The 16,214-nt window shown below is 52.0% G+C and overlaps 1 protein-coding gene across 1 annotated transcript in view; it reads right to left on the reverse strand.

The window, feature by feature from the left end:
• The window catches only part of LOC149371048 (uncharacterized), a 287,128-nt gene that overhangs the window by 91,391 nt on the left and 179,523 nt on the right, over positions 1-16,214 (reverse strand). The gene's annotated exons all lie outside the window — the stretch shown is intronic.

A 16,214-nucleotide genomic window follows, 5' to 3' on the forward strand; every position in this document is an offset into this window, starting at 1 on the left:
TGAACGTAACGCATTCTTGAGGGGAAAAAAATGGAGCAGTAATTGTCTCGTATCTCCGTGGACACCCGAACCGAACGTACAGGAAGGGAGGAAGGTGGGAGTGGAAGAAAGAGAGAAAGAGGTGCCGTAATGAAGGAAAGAGAGAGAGAAAAAAAAACTTTATTTACACAGGAATTCGGGGCACGCCCCAGGGTCCCCGTACGACCCCACTGCACTCAAGTGTTTATGTTCCGAAGGTCCATAACACTGGCAGCACGGCCGGTGGCGATGGTCTGCACGGCCGGGTCCTCCGAGCGCAGCAGGGTCTCCCAGTCCTCCCAGGTCTTGAGGTTCTCTAGGTCCCGCGTAGGAGGGTCCGCCGGGCAGAGGGAAATGATGTGTTGCTTGTTTGTTATCTAGGGAGGGGTGGGGCGGGTGGTAGAGCTGGCGTGAGGTTCTGTATGCCTGGGTCAGCTCACTGAATGAGTGCATGCGCTCCTTCGTGAATCCCCGATCAGAGGAGGCCACCTGAACCCAGTTTAAAGAACCTCGGGCTAAAAGGTTGGCGGCCTCGTTTCCGGGATTCCCGGAGTGCGCAGGCACCCATATCAGCTCCACATGGCGGGGCGGGGGTGCATCGGACGAGTCCAGTATGTCAAAAGCAGGGACATGAACTCGGCCTCGAGCAAAATTTTGTATCGCAGTTTTAGAGTCACAAAATATATTGGGCTTCCGTGCGAGCTCCCGGGGAATATGCACCCGTCCCACCATGAGCAGCGCCGCAGAGCCCGAGCGACAGCAGCTGTGGTGGACTCCTCTTCATCGACCCTCCTCACACTACCTCTCCCTCCAGACACGCCCCCAGAGGCTGCAGAGGAAGCCGCCATTGCACTTGCTAATGAAGGAAACGAAAACTGGATTTCAGGAACGGAAATAACGCAGCAACTATCTCACCTATCCTGGCGGACACCCGCAGCACCGATTACAGGTCGACAGTTCGAATTCCTGCAGCAAGCTAGGTTCTAAATTAACTAGTACGTTTATGCGTCACGAAATGCTGAATCGTATGGCACCATCTGGAACAAAACATTCTGCGGCAAACGGTTGCCATGATACGATCTTTTCCGACGGGCGGTGCCGAAAACTTCGACGCCGACGGCTTCTCGATCGAACGAGCTGCTTACGATGTCGCGTAAAATAAAAAAAAAATATCTGCCGTTTAACTACTGCTAAACCAGGTAAAGAACGAAAGCTATGACGTATCGAGCAGTTAACTGTACGTGGTTTGGAACCTCTAACGTTGAGTGCGTTCTGGACACTGGATAGGCAGCGCTCCAAAACCTTCGCCCTATTTCGCTAACCTCATGCCTTGGGAAGCTCCTAGAGCATGTTGTGTTAGCGAGACTCACCAGTCACATGGCGGACAACAATCTTTACCCGCATAGCATGGTAGGGTTTCGCCCCCATCTATCCGCACAGGACGCTATGCTGCAACTCTCACACGACATTTTCGACCCGCTTCTTCCGGGTCACACCAAGGCAGTCTTAGCTTTGGATCTCTCCAAAGCTTTTGATCGCATTGAACATCAGGCGATCATGACTGCTCTATCCCCCTTGAATGTGGGTGTGCGCACGTATGCCTACATTCAAGCATTCCTCACTGACCGCACAGCTGAGATACACTTCGGCCCTCTGTCTTCCCCCTCCTACACTCTTCAGAGTATCGGCACCCCTCAAGGGTCCGTCCTTTCTCCCTTTCTCTTTAACATTACCCTCATCCCCCTCGCCCGAAAATTGGCCACTATTCCCCACCTGAAGCACACTCTTTATGCCGACGATATCACCCTGTGGACCACTCACGGCAGTGACGGAGACATAGAGAACACCTTACAGGAAGCAGCCACCCTCACCCAAAATTACGCACGGACCATCGGACTGTCTTGCTCCCCAGAGAAGTCCGAACTCTTCCTCATCCGGCCTAAGAACCACCGCTGCCCCCGCTCCCCCATTGCCATTGAACTGAATGGTGACCCGGTACCTGAGGTTGGAACCCTCCGTGTATTGGGCCTGCACATCCAGAACGATGGCAAAAACACCACCACCCTCAAGAAACTCAAGCAGGTTGTAGGCGCGATATCGCACCTCATCCGCAGGGTTTCGGGACGTCATAGAGGCATGAAGGAGCGCGACCTATGTCGCCTCATTCATGCCTTTGTCCTCAGCCGTGTGCTGTACACTAAAACTAAAACTAAAACTAAAACAGGAAACTAAAACTAAAGATAGCAGAAATTACGGCAAAGGCGGAAGAATACGCGACGCAACTCGCGAAACAAAATTGGGACCAACTCAGCGACTCACTTAGGGGAACTCTAGGCACGGCCAGAACCTGGAATCTCTTAAGAGCACTAATCGATCCGACCAAAATAAAATCAGAAAACAATAAAGCCATCCACCGGTTCATCCACTCCTTCGAGGGATCAGACATCGCCCTACTGGAGAAGGCACGAGAAAAATGTTTCGGCGATCACAACCCCCCGCGATACCAAGGAACGTATCGAGGAGCCAAAAACGAGGAACTCGACCGCCCCATAACTGTGGAAGAGGTTTACGCGGCCATAAGAAACACCACCAGAAACACGGCAGCCGGAGCGGACAGAATCGACAACGCCCTAATCCGCAACCTGAGCGACGACCTCATACAAGAGCTCGTCACCTTTCTTAACAAACATTGGGAGGCGGAGACGGTTCCCGAAGATTGGAAACACGCCGAAGTAATAATGATACCTAAACCTGGTAAAAAGCTACAAATTGAAAACCTCAGGCCTATATCACTCATGTCGTGCCTTGGCAAGGTTTACGAACGGGTTGTGACTTTCAGACTGCAAAATTATATGGAAGACAACGACTGTGTACCACATACCATGTTCGGCTTCAGAGCGAAGCTCTCGACGCAGGACGTTCTCCTCCAAATACAAGAAGATGTCCTGCGAAACGTACCTCGGACGGGAGAAGATGTCATAATGGCCCTGGACATCAAGGGGGCATTCGATAACGTCAGCCACGAAGCGATCCTTACGGGCCTAGACAACCTGGATTGCGGACGCAGAATCCACGGCTTCGTCAAAGCCTTCCTGTCCGATAGAACTGCCACCATCGGCATAGGAGACCTTCGATCGGAAAAAATTCGCACACCAGACAAAGGAACACCCCAAGGGTCAGTTATCTCACCCCTACTCTTCAACATCGCTATGATAGGCCTAGCTCGAAAACTAGAAAACATCGAAGGCATCAGGCATGCAATGTATGCTGACGATATAACAGTCTGGACAAACACGGGCTGTCTCGGAGAGAAGGAAGAAAGGCTACAGCAAGCGGCCTCTTGTGTAGAGCAATACCTCGCAGAAAGAGGACTCTCATGCTCGACCGAGAAATCGGAACTGCTGAGAGTCTGGAGAGGCAAGCAAAACCGGACCGTCCCAACCAACGAGGACCTAAAACTCAACGTCTACATAGAAGGGACGCCCATACCCGAAAAGACAACAATAAGAATTTTGGGCATGTGGGTTCAATCCAACCAGCGCAGTACTCACACTTTTACCCTACTGAAAGCAACAACGCTACAAGTCGCACGCATGATCACCCGCATCACCAACAGGCGACATGGCGTGCGTGAAGAAGACACACTAAAACTAGTCAGAAGCCTAGTAGTTAGTCGAATCACGTACAGCCTACCCTACCAGTGCCTCAACAAAAATGAAATACAACAAGCGGATGCCCTGCTACGCAAAGCGTATAAGACAGCGCTCCGACTACCACGCAACACGTCTACAGAAAAACTCATGGCCCTGGGATTACACAACACCTTTGAGGAGCTACGAGCGGCGCAGCTTGAGTCGCAAAAACTCAGGTTGTTGCAAACAACGACAGGAAGAGCGCTCCTGCAGAGGCTCGGATACCGCGAGCAGATGCGAGAAATGTCGAGGACGGCAACAATCCCCGACGAGCTTCGCAAGACCCTCAAGGTAGCGCCAATACCAAAAAACATGGATCCCAACCTCCATCGAGGCAGAAGAGAAGCGAGGGCCGAATTCATCGAGAAAACATACGCTCCTCAAGCCACGACCGTGTATACAGACGCGTCTTGGAGAGGAGGAGATACCAAAATCGCTGTAGCGGCGGTGGTCGATTCGTCTTTACGCGAAATGACCAGCGCGTCTCTCCGAGGCTGCACAGCTGCAGAGTCCGAGGAAGTAGCCGTTGTTCTAGCGGTGGCGGAGGGCTATAGAACCGGGCGGTCGCTAACAATACTCACCGACTCTCAAACAGCCTGCCGAAATTACATGAATGGCAGGATAGGTCGTCACGCGCTCCGTATACTCCTCGCAGCGAGCGACAGAATTAAAAACCAGGAAGAACAAAGCGACAAGATCCCTCACAAAATTGTGTGGGTACCGGGGCACACGGGGGTGGCAGGGAACCGAGAGGCCGACAGGATAGCTCGAGGATACATTACTTTCCGAGCTTCCGACGAGACCGCGGAACTCGCGCCAGCACCCAGGGAATACTCGGCCATACTACAAAACTATAGAGGCAGAAGAATGCGATATCCCCCACCGCACAAATCTCTCAGCAGAGAGGAAGCTGTCACTTGGAGACAATTACAAACAGGCTCTTTCCCAAACCTACATATACTAAACAAAATGCACCCTACGATATACACGAACAAATGTCCCTGGTGCGACGAAAAACCTACACTATACCACATCACATGGGCCTGCCAAAACATAGACGTGGTCCCCAAAATACAAAACTCGAGTGCGGAGCAGTGGGAGACTCTGCTGTCCAGCGACCGCTGCGAAGACCAACAAGGTCTGGTACAGCGAGCTCAACGGGCGGCAGTGGCCAGCGGAGCCCTGGACTGAGGGCAACCGACCACTGATTAGAGGCGGACGACTTCGACAGAGAAGGCTCCTGGGGGTAGAACCAAGACGTCTCTGAAGATGCCCCCAAACCGCAGGAAAAACCATTAGTGTAAATAAAGTTTTCCCTTCCTTCCTTCCCATATTTACACCTATCCAAACATGACATAAACGCTTTGGATGCTTTGATTCGCAAGGCATTCAAGGTAGCACTTCACCTTCCCCTCAACACACCCACAGACAGATTACTAGGCCTGGGCCTCCACAATACGATCGGGGAACTGGTGGAGGCCCACCGACAGGCCCAATACATCAGGCTCACACAAACCTCCACAGGTCGGTATATCCTGGACACCCTCGGAATCAAAATACCGGCCAACGACCCAACCCTCCTCGCCATCCCACGATCCCTTCACCGAGAGCTCCTCATCAGGCCGCTCCCGAGGAATATGCACCCGTCTCACAATGAGCAGCGCCGCAGAGCCCGTGCGAAGGCACTTCATAGAGCGTACGGCCCCCAGCCGGACGCCGTGTGGGTGGACGCTGCCTGCACGGGTGATGAAGCGACAGCAGCTGTGGTGGACTCCTCTTTATCCGCCCTCCTCACACTACCTCTCCCTCCAGACACGTCCCCAGAGGCTGCAGAGGAAGCCGCCATTGCCCTTGCTATAACCCGCACGGAAGCCCGGTACATTTTAAGCGATTCTAAAACTGCGATTCTAAATTTTGCTCGAGGCCGAGTCCATGTCCCTGCTTTTGGCATACTGGACTCGCCCGATGCCCCCCCGCCCCGCCAAGTGGAGCTGATATGGGTGCCCGCGCACTCCGGGAATCCCGGAAACGAGGCCGCCAACCTTTTAGCCCGAGGTTCTTTAAACCGGGCTCAGGTGGCCTCTGATCGGGGATTCACGAAGGAGCGCATGCACTCATTCAGTGAGCTGACCCAGGCGCACAGAGCCTTACGCCAGCTCTACCCCCCGCCCCACCCCTCCCTAGATAACAAACACGCAACACTCTGGCGCAGACTACAGACGCACACACTTCCTTCACCCCTTACCCTAGCCCATTATCATCCCTCCTTCCCCACTCCGGCATGCACTCTATGCCCAGAACCCGTCGCCTCTTCCCTCCACATCATTTCCCTCTGCCCGGCGGACCCTCCCCCGCGGGACCTCGAGAACCTCAAGATCTGGGAGGACTGGGAGACCCTGCTGCGCTCGGAGGACCCGGCCGTGCAGACCATCGCCACCGGCCGTGCTGCCAGTGTTATGGACCTTCGGAACATAAACACTTGAGTGCAGTGGGGTCGTGCGGGGACCCTGGGGCGTGCCCCGAATTCCTCTGTAAATAAAGTTTTCTCTCTCTCTCACCCTGCCACTCTCGCAGGTGGCAGTTAATGGTAGATCGCGGGAGTTGCTCACCCAATCAACACTGCGGCCTATGGCTGCAGTGCCGCGTATCTGCCACAACGTTGTTAGCGCTAACGCATGCAGCCCACATCTCTCAACACCCAACGTACCTGTAAAGTTTGTTCGTTTTCTTCACAGGGAGGTTCCCAAGCCCTTCCTTTCGTTAATTCGGCGTGAGGGAAGACCAGGAGGCATTCTTGTAGGTGATGAGATAGAATAGCGTATATTTACAGTAAACATGTACAAGGAGCAATACTGGAAACAGTAGAAATGAATTTACAAAAGGAAAAACAAACTTTGCGCTACTTTACTCTTCGACCCAGCAAAATAAAGAACAAATACAACACCACTCTCTCGTCGGAAAGAGCATGTACATCCTCTCCCGTTGGGGCTCTCCTTCCGACCTGTCCCAAGCATACCGCCCCCCCCCCCCCCCCTCTCCACTCGCACTGCAAGTCAAGATCTTGGTACAGATGCGTACCCCCTGTCCTCAGTGCTTGTCATATGCAAACAATAGATGAGAGAGAAGCCGGTACGGCACAGACGGTGGGGCGCTCGGACAAGGGTGATCGATGACCGGGCGGATAAAAGTGAGGAATGCATGTCGTTCCCCACGTCGCCAAAAAATGCTCGAATCCCTACTGCACTGTGCTTGGAGGGGCTTTCGTTCACAATGGAAAGCCCCTTCCGCGGGGGCAGCGCCCTGCACCGTGGTAGCTGGAAATGAACGTTGACCCTTCAAGGCCGCTGTGGGCCATCAGGCGCCTTTCCGACGTTAGCGTATGCATAAGGGGGGATAGGGGTGGGGGGCGCCCTGAAGGTAGCGGCGGTGTTTTCGTTCACAATGGACAGCCACCGCCGCGAGGGCAGCGCGCTACACAGTAGTTGCAGCTAGAATTTAGCAGCGGCCTTACACGCCCCCTCTAAGAGTATAATCTAGCTTGCTATCAGCTCGTTTATACTTACTAACAAAAAGGCCGCAGCACGTTCACCGCCCCCACTGTCGGTCCTCCCGGGACACAGTTTCTCCCGGTTATCTCGACACTTCCGAGAACCATTCAAACCAAAAAAAAATTATAAAACACAACACTGGTGCATGCTGGCGTACAGATCTGCCAAATATGCGGCCACATTACACTGCGGAGAGTCCACATTCTTGCGCACAGACACACTACGCTTCATTGCATTGTTCACAGCGGTTCACAAGTCCGCGCACAACACTCATTAACACAGGCTGAGTGTTCTCATATAGTAGACTTTCACAAGTCTCGTCATCACCACACAGTTCCGTGCTCCAACCACGTCGGCTGAGTGGGAACATTCACGCCTGCCGAGGCCGGCCTGGTTGCACCACTCGGTCTGCCACAGAAGCTGACCGTTAGGCTCTCGCTCCAAAAATCGGGCCTACCCTTCCATGGCGGCTTAGACGGCGGAGGTGGTACATAGCCCACTTGATCCGGTTGGGCGGTGTTCGGCAGACTGCCATATTTGATGCCCAAGAGATCCTGACTACCTCCGAATAGTCCGCCACGCCTGCACTGATTCTCTGCGGCGCATTTCCGAATTTCTGCCGTATCCGAGACTCTTTGTGCTACCAACTCTGTTGCACAGGTGCCTTCGCGATCCCTCAACAGAAGGCCATTGACACAAGCTGGGCTGCTCTCGCGCTTACCCTCTATCGGACACGATCTTTCTCGGCTGCTGGATGTCACTGCGTTTTCGTGACCACTTACGCAATCATCTTCGAGCCAGTCACAGGGACCTAGCTGCGACTTGGCCGTTACTGTCTTTTGATCAGTACCCTGGAAGCAATAAAGCTGGTCGCTACTGATTGCTTCGTTGTTTGCGCTTTCGCGCACATGCTGAACCTTGTTCAGAAGCTCCTGTGAGCCATTAGAGCTTAGTTTGTCACCTAGCTCGCCGTCCTGATCTGTCGCCGAATCATAGCACACTTCAGGTTGAGTGCGGCTGAGTGCGGAATCCTCAAAAATAGCTCTGTCCGGAAACGACTGCTGCGATTGGATTTTAGGGAGCTCTGAAAGTGCGCTGACTATATCGTCTGTGTTTTCATCCCTTTTCTCTCCCATCATTTCGCTCTCAGTGCCCTTCAATCGTTCTATCTCAGGCGCTGCTTTCCCTGATAGTGGTTTTTTCCACCTGAATTGACAAGGCATCAGAGGCCTCCACTACCTGGATCTCAGTGACCTCCTCTGTCAGCTTTTCAGGGAAGTCGTTATCAACCTCGCCTGTCCTCTGAGCTTCAGGGCCTAGGTCTGCATGGTCTCGGTCCTTTCGATCGGACACAGTGCCATGCTGCCCGCCGCCCGCATACATGAGCTCCAGCTTTCTTAGCTCTTCCTTCTCATTCAGCTCAATCTGCCGCATTCCCTCGTGGAATTTTAATTCAAGGCGGTGAATAGTCTTCTGCCCTGCCTCTGATAGGGTAACGCCTTGAAGCGCTTCCCACCTGGGGACAACTTCAGGCCTGAAGGGTATTGCATGACTGAAATGTCCTTTCATGTCAGTCGACATGTTCCGCGCCTGGGAATGAGTTCTTTCTCTTTCGCCCTGGCTCTCTGCCTCCGTCAGTTTTTTAGGGAGGTCCTTATTAACTTTCCCAATACTCTGAGCTTCAGGGCCTAGGTCTGCATGGTCTCTCTTCCTTCCATCGGAAGCAGTACCATGCTGCCCGCCGCCCGCGTACCTCGGCTCGAGCATCCTTAGCTGTTCCTGCTCCTGCCTCTCTATCTCTCTCATCCGCTCATGAAATTTCAACTCAAGGCGGCGAATAGTTTCTTGCCCTGCCTCTGAGAGAATAACACCTTGACGCGTTTTCAATTCCAGGCCTAATTTAGAACTGAACGAGTTCTTAAGAATGAAATTTGCCTCCATGGTGCTCACGTGTTCCGCGTCTTCACCCTAAGCCTCACAGAATAGCAACCATGCCAACCTCAACAAAACGCAAGAAATCCCACTCACCCGGCGCAGATCTTCTGTTGTCTGCCGCCAAGAGCCCGGATGATGCGTCCGCTCTACCAGCGTCGGTAGCAGCCGAAGTGAAGTCGTCCCTTGACAGCTCCTCGCTGCTCCGCGTCGGATGGCCTGTGGTTGTCGCTGCGATGACTGCTCTTGGTGATGACACGTGCCGAATCCTGTCGACTGCGCCAGTAAAGTTTGTTCGTTTCTTCACAGGAAGGTTCCCAAACCCTTTCCTCTAGTTAATTCGGCGTGAAGGAAGACCAGGAGGCGTTTCTTATAGATGATGATATATAGAGAAGCATATATTTACAACATATACATGTACAAGGAGTAAAACTGGAAAACAGCAGGCGTGAATTTACAAAAGAAAAACAAACTGCGCTACTTAGGCTCTAACCTGCTGGGTCGAAGAGTAAAGTAGCGCAGTTTGTTTTTCTTTTGTAAATTCACGCCTGCTGTTTTCCAGTTTTACTCCTTGTACATGTATATGTTGTAAATATATGCTTCTCTATATATCATCATCTATAAGAAACGCCTCCTGGTCTTCCTTCACGCCGAATTAACTAGAGGAAAGGGTTTGGGAACCTTCCTGTGAAGAAACGAACAAACTTTACTGTACCTATAAGTGCTATTCAGGCGTCCACTGACCCAGGAAGCCAGTTATGCGCTGCGCACTTCCTTTCCTTAAAATCATCGGAGTCTAAAATGTTGTCAACGCGAACGCCAACGCCATTGCCAATGAACGCAATGAACGCCGACGGCCTATGGCTTCAGTGCCGCGTTTCTGCCACGGCGTTGTCAATGCCAACGCATGCAGCGCACATCTGTTACTACCGCCGCGTTTTGCAATAATGTATAGCTGTTTTGTTAATAAATGCTCCATACGACATTTCCTCTGTATTGAATATTAAAGCCGCACGTGACATGCACAAATATGCAATGCAATTCGTACTCAGGCGCACGAAGCTTTTTAAAAAAATAGACTATTTTCGTCCAAAATGGCTGCGCACTGTCGAGCGCTCCGCGTAGTGGTGTGAACGAATAGGCTACAGTAGCCTTTTGCTATACTGGAGCAGTTGTCAAAAATATATTCGTCGTGATTTTTCCGCACGGCGTGCTTCTCCAGCGCGTATGGGCCCATTTGAACTTTTTTGGGGGCGCTTTGTGTTTTTGAACACTTGCGTTTCTGGTGAGTGTGTGAGCTCAAGGCGACATCGATCGCCGTAATGTATCTTTGTTTTTGTAGAGGGACGGATGTCCTTTTTTTGCTCCAGGGTCAAATAAACTTCTCTTAAGCAATCACCCATCATCTGAGTGAGTTGCACAAATGTACGGGAATATGACAAACAAAAATTATGTCACGATTCAGCCAGCGTCTTCGCTTCGGCGGACGCGGTTGTTGCGACTCGCGGCTCTTCTTTCACTCTCCTCTATCTGCACGTGGCAGCGGTGGTGGCTCGGCTCGAGAGAGAGAGAGAAAAAAAAACTTTATTTACACAGGAATTCGGGCACGCCCCGGGTCCCCGCTCGACCCCACTGCACTCAAGTGTTTATGTTCCGAAGGTCCATAACACTGGCAGCACGGCCGGTGGCGATGGTCGGCTCGAGCCAGTCGGCAGGGTCATGCACTTTACTTTTCAGTTGCGACTCACGGCTCTTCTTGCACTCTTTCTCTCTTTCCCTTTTAGCTCTCCTCTATCTGCACGTGGCAGCGGTGGTGGCTCGGCTCGAGAGAGAGAGAGAAAAAAAAACTTTATTTACACAGGAATTCGGGCACGCCCCGGGTCCCCGCTCGACCCCACTGCACTCAAGTGTTTATGTTCCGAAGGTCCATAACACTGGCAGCACGGCCGGTGGCGATGGTCGGCTCGAGCCAGTCGGCAGGGTCATGCACTTTACTTTTCAGTTGCGACTCACGGCTCTTCTTGCACTCTTTCTCTCTTTCCCTTTTAGCTCTCCTCTATCTGCACGTGGCAGCGGTGGTGGCTCGGCTCGAGAGAGAGAGAGAAAAAAAAACTTTATTTACACAGGAATTCGGGCACGCCCCGGGTCCCCGCTCGACCCCACTGCACTCAAGTGTTTATGTTCCGAAGGTCCATAACACTGGCAGCACGGCCGGTGGCGATGGTCGGCTCGAGCCAGTCGGCAGGGTCATGCACTTTACTTTTCAGTTGCGACTCACGGCTCTTCTTGCACTCTTTCTCTCTTTCCCTTTTAGCTCTCCTCTATCTGCACGTGGCAGCGGTGGTGGCTCGGCTCGAGCTAATCGGCAGGCCCGTGCGCTTTACCTTTCATCCTTCTCTCAGTCGCAACGGCAGCAACAACAACAAAAGCCTTTCGCTACTGGAGCAGTCGATAAAAACACCTTCGTGACATAACTTTTTCAGGCGAAAGCCTTTAATGCCTCATGCTGTCGTTAGCAATCCGTGTCGGCAGCCGTGTCTGCGTCCGTGTCGGCAGCCGTGTTTGCGTCCATGTCTGCGTGCTTGTTTGGTTTGTTTGTTTGTTTATGGGGTTAACGTCCCAAAGCGACTAAGGCTATGAGAGACGCCGTAGTGGAGGGCTCCGGAAATTTCGACCACCTGGGGTTCTTTTACGTGCGTGTCTGCAGCCGTGTCGACAGCCGTGTCGGCAGTCGAGTCGACAGTTGTGTCCGCGTTTTGACGGGTGTCCACCGAGATATGTGAGACAGTTACTGCGTAATTTCCTTTCCTCAAATACAGTTTTAATTTTCTTCATTACGACCCCTCTTTCTTCTTTCACTGCCACTTCCTCCCTTCCTGTACGGTGCGGTTAAGGTGTCCACCGAGATTACTGAGAATTAGTGCCTTTCCTGTCCTCAAAAAGCGTTGCGTTCAAAGCGCAAGGCATCGCGCCGAACGGATGGTGGCGTTCCGTGGTCTTCCTAGAGCGCTACAACACGCTGTCGCGTTCCACTCCTAAAGGCGAAACTTAAGCGCCGTTAATTAGCACTCCATTAGTGCTGAGTGGTTAATCAGTAATTAGTCATTAATTAGTAATTTGTCATTACTTCGTCATCAATTATGTGTGGCGTCTTCTAGTGGTGACGTCACCAGTGTCACATAGGCAAAGTGGTGCGGAAAACTCTTTCGCCTCTAAGCACTTTAGATAGTCAAAGTGCCACTGAATTTTTTTGTCGTGTTCCCGTACACTTGTGCAACTAAGGTGATGGGTGTGTGTTTCTATCATTTTCTTACCACTACATCTTAAATTAAATTGCAACTGCTGCGCCGTCCGGGCCGAACGCGCAAGTCGTAGGGACCAGTTATGCGCCCTACATCTGCTTTTGAAGCTCCCTCTCTTATCGGTTTAGTAGCTTTTAGCGCGACTAATGTGTCCACTGTCCCAGGGGGCCAGTTAAGCGCCTTTCTTTCGAAGCTCCCTCTCTTATCGGTTTCTTAGTTTGGTTTTATGGGGTTTTACGTCCCAAAGCGGCTCAGTCTGTGAGGGACGCTGTAGTGAAGGGCTCCGGAAATTTCGACCACCTGGGGATCTTTAACGTGCACTGACATCGCACAGTACACGGGCCTCAAGAATTTCGCCTCCTTCGAAATTTGACCGCCGCGGACGGGATCGAACCCGCGTCTCTCTTATCGGTTTAGTGGCTTAAAGCGCGACTAAGGTGTCCATTGTCCCAAGGGGCAAGTTATGCGCATTCCCTTTGCTTTCGAAGCTCCCTCTCTTATCGGTTTAGTAGCTTAAATATTCAGTCAGTCTTCTGTAGCCGCTTCAATCAGTTCTCTCCAATTGCTATGCAGGCTCATTTTCTCCAGTATATCGTTGGACGTGGAAATGGGCACCCCTAGCACTCGTTTGACACATTTCCTCATGATTGAATCTAATGCCTTTTTTCGGTTTTGTTTTATTTTTGAGGAATGGGCTACGTAGCATATCCTGCTAACGATGAAGGCCTGTATCTAGGAATATAAATAAGGGAGCATTTTATTATCGCTCCCATACCCAGAAACATGCATCCCATCCAGGACAGAGGCAGAAGGAAAAGCAGGGTCGCACAGCTTGCTGCTATGCTAGGCAAGATGCCACTGGGAACCGTAGCCTACACTGATGCCGCGGTAGGCACGCTAGGAGACACCGTCTCGGTAGCCGTCGGAGACACAGGCAGAACGTTAGGCGTTGTAAGACACCTAGACTTAAAACCGGTCGTGGCGGAGGAGGTTGCGATAGCGATCGCTCTAACTCAGCCAGGTACCAAATACGTGGTAAGCTACTGCAAACCCGCAGTTAGAAATTACAGCAAGGGACGCATCCAAGAGATGGCGGCTAAATATCTAAAAGACTTCATCCCAGCCCACAATATTCTAATCATCTGGACCCCACCCCACTCGGGTCGGGTTAGAAACGAGGCCGCCCACAGGCTCGCCCGCTCCTCTTTAACCCGGGGAGCCGCGGACACCTCAGACGAATTCAGCACTAAAGAGGAAACCAACTAGCCCGACAGATGGTGTTACCTTTAATAGCATCACAATCAGAAAAAGAGCAAAAGGATCTGTCCTCCTCCGGATAGATCGCTTAGCTCGGCTGAGGCCTGTGACTGGAGAGGACTCCAGGCTAGAAACTTCGCATCCCCGCACTGGAGGAGCTGGACAGGAGGTGATACGAGGGAGGATGCGGAGGTCTGCGAGTTCTGAGGGCATACCGTCTACACTCGAACACATACTATGGAGATGCCCCAGTGCCCCAGGACATGGCAGATTTAATAATGCAGAGGAATGGAAGACCATACTGAGAAGTGCCGACCTTAGTATACAACGATACGCTACCAGCCTGGCAGCAGAAGCTGCGCAACTATATCATTCCTAGTCTTCCAGCTGCTACGCTGCCCCTCCCCGGACGCCTGCGTGTGGGCCCGGCGGGGCACGGGTCTTCTTCTGGCGGAAATAAAGTTTCTTCACCTCACCTCAGATGAACGGCGCCACCCGTGTGCTGTGCGGCGTCAGTGCACGTTAAAGATCCCCAGGTGGTCGAAATTATACCGGAGACGTCCACAACCGCACCTCTTTCTCTCTTTTAAGGCGGAAGCCTTTAATGCCTCATCGTTGTAAGCAGGAGTTGACGTCACAGTGCGCGAATTTCAAACGGGGCCAATTGTACTTTGGCTAGTAACCACGCAACCAATTAAAGGGATGGTATAGTGATGCTCTAAGTAAAATAAATAAATAAAGCCGAGTAGGAAATTGGTCGAGTTGGGGAATCGAACCAGGGTCTCCGAAGTGCGAGACGAGCACGTAACCACTGCGCCAAGTCAGCTCTCTTTTTTTCTTTCATGGTGTTTATTTACATGGTTTTGTACAGAAAGGATATATATACATATATGTGTGTATACACACCCAAAAAATCTATTTACAGAGCATCTAGGTAGGCGCTACATGGCACAAACATGATAGTAAACATATTAGAACTAAAAGGCCAGTAAGGATGTACAGCGCATCAGGAGAGGAAACCAATCCGGTAAAAAGTTCAATTCTTTGTAAATGAATTTGCTAGTATCAAAAAAGAGTTACAAAGATTTGATGCAGGACGCTATGGGGGAGACCGTGTTCGATCTCGTACCAAGCGTTATCTGCAATGTGAGCACCCGACAGGACAGGCTTTGCTTGATGAGCGCCGTCATGCGACTCCAAAAGGTATTTCGGGGATGATGTCCAATGACAAACTACTGTCCACTACATATTAGGTGATGGCCGTATTTGTGGATTACTACACAGACTTGTTTAGTGCTTCACCTGATGCGCATAATTCGGAAATTTCGGCGCATTTCAGCACCTTAGTGAGCCCTTTATCAGAAGACGATTGTTCTGCTATTAGCGGCTCTTTCACGCAGGAATAGGTGGAACATGCAATTGATCAGTTACCTGCCTCAAAAACGCCTGGTCCTGAGGAATTTCAGGTGAATTTTACAAGGCTTTTAATTCTATTCTCACTTCTGTCCTGGTGCGGGTCTTCACGGTGGGGCTTTCAGTCTTTTACAAAAAGCCACGCAGTGCTAATTCCGAAAACTACTGATGAAGGAAAACTGCGCTCCGTAGACGGTTATAGGCACATTACATTGACAAATGTGGAGTACAAAATTTTTGCTAAAGTGTCAAATCGCCTGCAATTCGTAATGTCGGCACTCATTGGGTCTCACCAGACGTGCGGTTTGAGAGGCCGTTCCATTCAAAATGTGATGGACCGGTTTCTTAAATTGGCCCTGGGTCCACACTGGGCACGAGGAGATTGATACACAGACTCCAAGAATGATTTTAGAATATGATTTAATTAATGGGTCTGGCTTGATGCCGCTTACGGAAAATGCAGTAGGGCTCGTCCACGTCGGGGCTCAGTCAGTCTGTTGTGGCACGGGCTCGACGAATGGCTGGAAGTCTTCTGCGGCCGGGCTGGGGATTTCTTCACGGCTGTGCAGCTCTCGTTCTCGGCCAGGCGTTGAAGCGGGCTGTGGAGGTCCGAACGCGAGCGAAGGCTAGACCCCGGGCTCCCTGGTTCATGCGCGGCCCCGGTCTTCTGCCTTCCTCCGTCTCGTCCGCTCGCTCGAATGGTCCCTGTCTGTCGTCGGCTCCCCCTTTTTAAGCCTTTTTCTTCTTTCTTTCTGCAGCCTCCACCTTCGCCGTAGCCGCTGGCTGCTTCGCGGCGCCGCCCGCTCGCCGCTTCCTTTTGTTTCCTCCGCGCAGATCTCCCTCCTCGTGACAGCGTCGAGCCCCCCTCCGTGGCGACGCGACGCCGGTCTGCCGCCTCCCGGGAGTCACTGACCGGGTTTGTGCGGCCACTGGTGCCCCCGCGGCGCCGCCTGCTCGCCGCTTCCTTTTGTTCCCTCCGCGCAGATCTCCTCTGGAATCTTCGTGACAGGCTTAATCCCCACCGTAGGAGTCGTCGACGGCCATCCTATGCG

This window comes from Amblyomma mixtum, chromosome 1 (assembly GCF_055824585.1).
Source record: "Amblyomma mixtum isolate Tamu chromosome 1, ASM5582458v1, whole genome shotgun sequence".
NCBI classification, from domain to species: Eukaryota; Metazoa; Arthropoda; class Arachnida; order Ixodida; family Ixodidae; genus Amblyomma; species Amblyomma mixtum.